Source organism: Rhineura floridana, chromosome 3 (genome assembly GCF_030035675.1).
Source record: "Rhineura floridana isolate rRhiFlo1 chromosome 3, rRhiFlo1.hap2, whole genome shotgun sequence".
Taxonomy (NCBI): Eukaryota; Metazoa; Chordata; class Lepidosauria; order Squamata; family Rhineuridae; genus Rhineura; species Rhineura floridana.
Genome location: NC_084482.1, coordinates 109,051,919 through 109,060,614, shown reverse-complemented (window position 1 = coordinate 109,060,614; position 8,696 = coordinate 109,051,919). Strand labels below are relative to the sequence as shown.

The 8,696-nt window shown below is 41.4% G+C and overlaps 1 long non-coding RNA gene across 1 annotated transcript in view; it reads left to right on the top strand.

The window, feature by feature from the left end:
* The window catches only part of LOC133380290 (uncharacterized), a 56,712-nt gene extending 55,349 nt beyond the window's left edge, over window positions 1-1,363 (top strand). Inside the window, exon 5 of the long non-coding RNA XR_009761415.1 lies at window positions 1,289-1,363. This is a non-coding gene — a long non-coding RNA (uncharacterized LOC133380290). The remainder of the gene's footprint in view (window positions 1-1,288) is intronic.
* The last annotated feature ends 7,333 nt before the right edge of the window (window positions 1,364-8,696 follow it).

Here is an 8,696-nt window from a genome sequence, read left to right as displayed (position 1 = left end):
CAACATGGCTGCTCCAAACTTCTTTACAGATTTGACCCTTCACATCAGAAAGAGGTCTGAGAAATGGATAAGTGTAAGAAGATTCTCTACCCTTTTCTGTCTACCTTGTGGGCTGCTATAAACTCACTTTGACAGCCAATCCAATTCCAGTGAGCAATAACTGACAGAGAGAAAACACACGTGCTTTGATCTACCTTCACAGACAGCAGCTTGGGAACAACAACAATTGCAGCCACACTTTCCAGTATGTGAATTCCCTTTTGCCACTATTGGGCAAGAAACAAACCGTCATGCAACCAACAAGGTGCATAACAGTGGTGCCACATAGTACCTGTTCTGTTCTTGTAAGAAATCAGTCCTTTAGTGTGGCAGCACCTACACTCTGGAACTCCCTGCCTACTGACATTAGGCAGACAACTTCATTGTACTGTTTTCGGCACCTGCTGAGAGTTTTTAAATATCTGTCTTTAACTGCTCTGGGCAATAATTTTATTGTTTTTATTCCTTCTGTAACCCCCTTTTAAGTTTTTTACAATAAAGCAGTATATAAATGTTGTACAGTAGGGCCCCACTCATATGGCAGGTTACGTTCCAGGCTGCGCCAAAAAGCGAAAACTGCTGGAAAGTGGGGCCCTACTGTATTCCAGCCGCCACGCTCCAGCTGACAGTGATCAGCTGTAGTGCGCGATCAGCTGGAGTGTGGGGAGCTCTAGCTGACGCGGGGAGCTCATGCACTATAGCTGATTGATGTCAGCTGGAGCGTGGCAGCTGGAGCTCCCCATGCTCCAGCTGATCACCCCACTGGCGCCGCTGTATTAGCAGAATGCCAAAAAGTGGGGCCCTACTGTAAATAAAATACATACATAAATTTTGGAGTCACTGTGGCCCTTGGGTCTCTTTCTACTTTTAGGAACAAAGGAATCTACCTTATACTGACTCAGGCCATTTGATACCATCTAGCTGAGTACTGATGACATGGACTAGCATTGGCTCTCCAGGATTCCAGGCAATAGTCTTTTCCAGAAATTGAATTTTGGACCTTTGCATGCAAAGCATATGCCCTGAGCATATGGTGAGTGGCAGCAACACCTGCAATCAGCCCAAATAATAGAAAGAAGGCATGTGCTGTGCTGATCTTGTTTTATCAGGGAGGAAGCAACATTATTAAGACAGTTGACATAGTTCAGATGATCTGGTTTACTTTGCAATTTTATAAATATGTCTGATTTACTTTGCAATTTTAGTGAAGATTATTATAGGAAATCATTTTCTTTTGTTTCTATTTCAGTGAATATGTGAAGTACAGCAACACTTTGCAAAATTTACACTAAAAAAACTCCAAAAATAATTGTGGAATAATGGAACTGACTGTTTTGCAGAATAGTCTCCAGTGGACATCAGGAGTATCTCAGTTTGCACAAGATACAACAGTGGAAGGTGAAATATATTCTAGCAAAATTCTAGGTGTGTTCTATGTTTTTAATTGATCATGCCCACCTTGCCTTAAATGAAGTGGTTTAAACATAGCAGGCTGAAAACACTCATCCTCTTTTTTCCAACAGCTAGAGTCATTGCTGAAGTAGGAACATATTGTAATCAGTCTGATTTTACATCAAACTGCAGTTTCAGATTCAATGGTTAATGCACCCAAAATAGAAATAGAACATAGCCTCCAATTTGAAACACAAAAGGCTGTCTTCACCATCATATGATATTGACCAATAAAAAGGCTTTGAAATTAATAAAAATAAATTTGACACAGATTTCTAGGATGAATAATGAGGGAAATAAAATTTTCTAGATTAGATTCTCTGTAGAAACAGTAACACAGGAAAGAAGCAAAGTAAGAAGAACACCAACAAACATATAATTCTCCATCTTTGGAGGTGGCAGGTGTTGCCACCACTCACCATATGCTCAGAGGCCCATGTTACCAAATTCTTCCAAGCTACACAGGAAGTGGATTGGACTGTGAAAGACCAACCCAAATTGTGTTTGCATTTTGACAAATTTGTAAGGCAGTCCAATATCTCAGAGAGGAGTTCAGGTATCCTGCTCCCCTGGTGCATTCACTATAGCTGCCCAATTTCCCTGCTTTTTAAAGTTTGATAGAAATATCTGTGGGCTATAGGCACATTCTTAAACTGCAAGGTTTTTTGCCTATTAGTGAATTATTTACACAACCTGTAAAGATATTTGTAGTGCAATCCTATGTTTGTTTACTCAGAAGCAAGTCCCAATGTATTCAAAGGGGCTTACTCAAACAGGGAAGCGTGAACTGCAGCCTCAAGTGATAAGGAACACTCACCCAACCCAAAATTCAGAATCATGCCACTTTAAGCTGTTTTCCAAGTGTTCATACTTGTTTTTACGGTTATTGGATTTCAAAAGGATTTATTTCTTGTTGTGAGCTGCCTTAGTTTCCAATCAGCAATCCTTCCTCAGGATTGTTGGGAAGACTACACACACACACTGCAGATGTAAAATACTTAGACCCCTTATAATAGTGTATTGTCCAAATAAGTTGGTCATTGCAGAACATTTTTTTTAAAAAATCAGTATTAGTTTCCTACATAATAAAAGCAGTGATATTTTATTTATTTATTTATTTATTTATTGTATTTATATACCGCCCCATAGCCGAAGCTCTCTTGGCGGTTTACAGTAACTAAAAACATTAAAAACAAATATACAAATTTAAAATACATCTTCTAAAAACAATTTAAAACAATTTAAAAAATTTAAAACAATTTAAAAACACATGCTAAAATGCCTGGGAGAAGAGGAAAGTCTTGACCTGGTGCCGAAAAGATAACAGTGATGGTGCCAGGCGCACCTTGTCAAGAAAATCATTCCATAATTTGGGGGCCACCACTGAGAAGGCCCTCTCCCTTGTTGCCACCCTCTGAGCTTCCCTTGGAGTAGGCACCCGGAGGGGGACCTTAGATGTTGAGCGTAGTATACAGGTGGGTTTGTATCGGGAGAGGTGTTCCATCAGGTATTGTGGTCCCAAGCCGTGTAAGGCTTTATAGGTTAAAACCAGCGCCTTGGATATATATGTAAACCCTGCCTAATTGCTTTAAAAATAGGATTGGAGGGGGAGAGAAAGATTTACAACACAAACACAGTTCTTTACTGTGTTCACTGAAAAGTCCCATTAATTTACAGCACAATCCTAACCATGTCTAAAGTAAGTCCTAGTGAATTCATTGAATTCACTGCCATCTTCAACAGCCCAGGAAAATTTAAACTTGTTTGACTTGTGAAGGTTCAGATAAACAGAAAAAACAATTGTTTTCTACCTTTGCAATGGTGTCTAAGGACTACCTGGAGGCCCAGAAATCCCTTGTCAATCACAACCCTGACTTCACTTACTGGCTACAAACCTGAAAGGGCAGGGTTAGAGCAGCCAGCAAAGAGATCATTTCATGTAAGTTGTGGGGAAGGGGGTGGCTGATGTTTTGGTGTATATCTTGAGAACCAGACCACCTAGAAACTTAATTTTTTAAAAAAATGAAAGCTGAGAGTCCGCAGATTAAGCTGACCCACTGGGAGACCCAGAGAGGACCCCCAAAAGCCAGAGTATCTGGCTGAATACCAGATATCTGGTAACCCTAAACTAAATCCATTTGCGTGTGTGTGTGTCATTGTCTCATGGAGACCCACCAGAGTAATGATCCTTTAGCTCAATGCATTGGGCAGTCTCTCTCAAAGATCATTCTCATACAATATTAAGAATATGTATTTTTAACAGGACACATGTCCAAATTTTCATCTTCAGCCACTGGGGACTGTGTATGTGTCCATGTGTCAAAATGTGGGACGTGGGCCATGGAATGCATTAAGGCATTTAAATAAAGTTTTATAGTCCAACAAAGGATTTAAGTGTGAGGCGTTTTGTTTTGTGAGAGGTGTGCAAACAAACTGAGTTTCAGTTTATCCAGCTGGGGTTCTCATAAAATACCTTTCAATTGTTTGGAACAGATTAGAATCCGAGGCCTTCTAGGGGAGAGGCTGCAGCTCAGTGGTAAAGCCTGGAAGATTCAAGCCCTGACATCTCTAGGTAGGGCTGGGAAAGATATCCTGGGGAGCCACTATCAATCCATAGGCATAGGCCATGGGTGAGCAGACTTCAATCTTGCAGGGTCTTTTTACCAAAACCCTGAGATCCAACAACTGGAGCCAGGGGCGAAAGAAACACACATAGAATTGAACAATTCTGAACAGGAATTTGTTTTGAGTACCAGAATTAAATGGAGCTCATAGTCCTGGTTACACACCTCTTTACCCTGACACTTAAGATGTATATTTTTAGGACTCACCCTACTTTTGTGATTGCAATATGTTTTAAACTGTTTTTAATGTTGTATCTTAAATTGTTGTAACCTGAAGATGGGACTGTGATGTTCCTGTATTAATGTATATATGGTAAGTGCTGTTTGTATAGAAGATATGTGGTAAGTGGAATGAAAGAGGAGGGGGGAGTAAATGAGCAGTAGAATGCTGGATGATTGGCTGAGTGTTTGGATGGCTGAGAGTATAAATGGAAGGATGACAGTTGAATCTGTGTGGACGTGAGTGGGTTGTTTTGGTGGAGTTTGGAGGTGGGTGTGAGTTGGTGTATGTCAGGAGAGTGTGGAGAAAGAGGGAGGTGGAGTTCGGATTAGTAATAAGTCAAATATCACAGTAATAGATGAAACCATAAGCTTGTAGATCATTATCAAAGTTATCTTGTTATTAATGTTATTTAATAAATACTATTTTGGTTTACCGAAGGCCTGATCCTTGGCTGGGGTTTCACAGACCAGAAGGGAGGGTAAGGTAATAACCAAGGCTGAAGGGAAACAGTAACAAATGGTGGCAGCGGTGAAGAGGAGAAGATAACATTATAAGTATCCAGAGCAACCCCGAGTTATGAGTTATCTGCATTGATACAAGGGGGTTGGGAACAGCATAGGCACGCAGTCACGAATGTAACCGGATAGAGAGACTCAGGCAAGGTCTCTGGGAACATTGGTTGTAGAATGTGACTGGTGGTACTGCCTAGCAGGGGGATCTATTGAGATCTGTGCTAGAGCGGAGAGAGAAACCATAAAAAAGGACAGTCCGGACTGGTGGAGTCCCTGGTGGTGCCTAGTGAAAGGCAGTAGCCACGAGCAGGTAGGAACCTGACAGGAAGAGCCAGGGAAGGGCGTCACAGGACCCTAGGGTGAAAGGTGGGTAATTCAGCAGCAGCCGAAGGAGGAGAGGTGTGTGGAGGACAGAGGAAGAACTGTCGGTAGAGGGGTGCCCTATTTGCCATCCTTGGGACCTCCGGAGAAACTCACCCAACTAAATCTGCTGTGACCTGGAACTTGGTGTCCACCATTCAGCTGACAGCTGAACGGGACACAGTTGTTGGTAGCCTGAGGAAACTCCATCCACCTTGGCACCTCCCCATAAAAAACATGCCTAGAGTGAGAGGCTAGGATGAGTTTTGGCAGTTTCCAGGAGCTCTCTTTGTTGTGAGACTTTGGGGTGAGCTGCACTTGGACCCTGGGAAAGAGCCAGGATGGTTAAAGCCAGGAGAGGAGGTGTGTCAGAAGGAGAAGGAACTAATATCTGGTTATATCTATTAGTGATTTGCATTAACGTAGTATTTATAAATGTAGCATTGTGCATTTTTGAAGTATTGTTTATTGTTTAAGTTGTCTGATGTTTGAGTTTTTTGGTAAACCACTTAGAGATGTTTGTATATATTAAGCGATAGAGAAATTGTATAAATAAGGAATACTCATTTCAGCAGTATAATTTTTTCCTGGCGGGTGGGGTGGTTATTTTGTTGTTGCCATTGCTAGTTAATTGTATGCCTTGCCCTTTAACCTGAAGATTCATGGGGTAGCTCAAAATGTTCCAATAAAACATAACAATAATAAAACTTCACTAAATAAACCCTTCCTCACTGAGATAAAAACATAGAACCAGTATACAATATAATGTAGCAATCTGGCAGAGAGGCACATTTTTTTCCTAAATCAGTCATCCCCGTAGCGTGAAGAAACAATCAATCCAGCATCTGAAAATCATTAACGTAGGGGATGCCGGAATTGCTTATCTGGAATGCCATAGAAGAGAACGCCCTCTTAGATTAGGGTTGCCAGGTCAGAAGCATCCCAAACCCTAAGATCTCAGGGGCAGGCCCAAGTGATGTGTATATATACACACACTGCCGATGTAAAAATACATAAAAATACATATAAATAGTTTATTTTCAAACTAGTTGGTCATTGCAGAACATTTTTTAAAAAATTGGTATTAGTTTCCTACATAATAAAAACTAAGTAAGCCCTGCCTAATTGCTTTAAAAATAGGATTGGAAAGGGAAAGATTTACAACACAAACAATTCTTTGCTTTGTTCATTCAAAAGTCTCATTAATTTACAGCACATTCCTAACCATGTCTACTCAAAAGTAAGTCCTGTTGAATTCAATGGGGTTTACTCCTGGCATGTGGGATTAGCATTGTAGCTTTACTCCCAGAAAAGCGAGTTTTGGATTAAAGCTTCATATTGGGAACGTTTTCAAAACACTGCCCTCTTGAACAACCCAGGAAAATTTAAACTTTCACACAAGAGAGAAAAAAAGTATATAGTATACTTTTGCTATATACTTACTCAGTTTATGAGATTTTTCAAATAAGCAAGGGGAAAAAACGTTTTCTTGTGTTGCATTGGAGTCTAGGCACTTCCTGGAGGTCAACAAATCACAACCCTGACTTCACTTATTGGCTACAAACCTGAGAGGTTAGAACTGCCAGCTATGAGTTGATTTAACAGAAGTTGGGGGGGGCTGACATTTTGGTATATATCTCGTGAACCAGAACACCTAGAAACTTTTTTTTAATTAAAGCTGAGAGTCCAGAGAGTAAGGTGACTCACCCAGAGAACCGGAGAGGACCCCCAAAATCTGAAGTCTCCGGGCAAACACCAGACACCTGGCAACCCTATGCTAGATGTTGTTGAATAGTGAAATGCAGATGTTGATGGAACCAGAAGCACGGCCTCCCCAACAGATCTCAGTGCACAGGTCTGCAGGTAATAGAGGAGGTGCTCCTTCAAATACTTGGGTCGCAAATTGGGTAGACCATTATCAGCACCTTAAATTGGGCCTAGTAGTAAACAGGCACCCAGTACAACTCTTTAAGGACTGATGCAATGTGGTCCCATTTTGCAGAGCTTACACTAGTTACACTAGCTGCAGCATTTGGACCATCTTCAAGGGCAGCACTAAGTAAAACACAATGCAGTAGTCTAAATGTGAGGTTGCTAGAGCCTCCAGCACTGTAGCTAGGCTATCCTGGTCCAGAAAGAGCTGTGGCTGGTAAACCAGCTGAAGTTGGAAATAGCCACTTCTTGCCTCAGAGACTACCTGGCGCTCAAGCTACACCAATGGCTCCAGGAGCCGCCCTGGACTATGAAACTGCTCCTTCATGAAGTATATGCTGGAGGGCAGACATGGCTTAAGCTTTAGTGATGAGCTAAAAGCCAATCTGAAGTTTATTCACCATATATAGGATGTTAATTTCAGCTTAAAACCAGTCCTGTCTTCTGTTGGTGATGAAGGTCAGGGGTCAAAAGTGGATGGCTTTTGTGACTCTGATTTAACCTTGGAAATATTTAAGCAGTAATTTGCGTAATGCAGAACAGTATCTTCCTGAATAATACAGAGCTGTTGCAGTTCCATTTCCATAGCAACCTAGGACATAATAAAACAAACAGATGTTAGGGAGGATTTCAAAGTTAAAAGTTCTCTAAAATAATTGCATCACTCAGGCAGGCTAAAAGTAATGGCAAGACAAATACATCTTGGGAGAGGCTTAAGATGCTTAACAAGCTTATAGGATATGAGAATTGAACATTTCTCAGAACAAGCCATTTGGTTTGGCATGCTCTTTCATTCATTTTACCTTGTTTTTTCTTTTTCATTTTTCCAGATCCTTTTTGCTTTCAGATCCATTGTGGGATCTGCAAACTAGCTGAACAGGAGTAGCTGAATATAAAACTAGCTATGACGGCGGTGTTATTTTCCTCCACTGTCAGAGGCAGTATGCATCTGAATACCAGTTGCTGGGAATCATAAATGGAGAGTGTGCTGTTGCATTAATGCCCTGCTTCGGGGCTTCCCATAGGCATCTGGTTGGCCACTGTGAGCACAGGATGTTGGACTAAATAGGTCTGATCCAGGAGGACTCTCCTTAGGTTCTTATGTTCTTAAACAGCTTGATTGCATTCCCCTTGGTCCAGTAGTTGTCTGTGCATATGTGCACATGGAGCCGCCATCATTTATTTTGAATACCAAGTGAATAGGAAGCCTGAGTAGACAACAAATCCATCCCCCTGCTCCCACCGCAGTTGGAGGAACCGTTAGCTCACCAGCATCTAAGGAACAACACTCCTTTCAGCCATCCTATGGGACGGGTGGCTGAGGCCAGACAAGCTCCTATTACCTAACCTGCCTTTGATCACATTGATTGCATAGTCCCTGTGAGGGTGGAATATAAAGATATAACTTGTGAACCTCGTGCTTACACAAGGTTGTTCTTTCTCCAGAAGAAGGCAAGGGCTGAAAATGAGGAACAAAGTTTAATGATCTTTCCTTATTGCGTAACATCTAAAAACTTCTGCCACAGCTAAACCCATTTTCTTGTACTTCTTTGT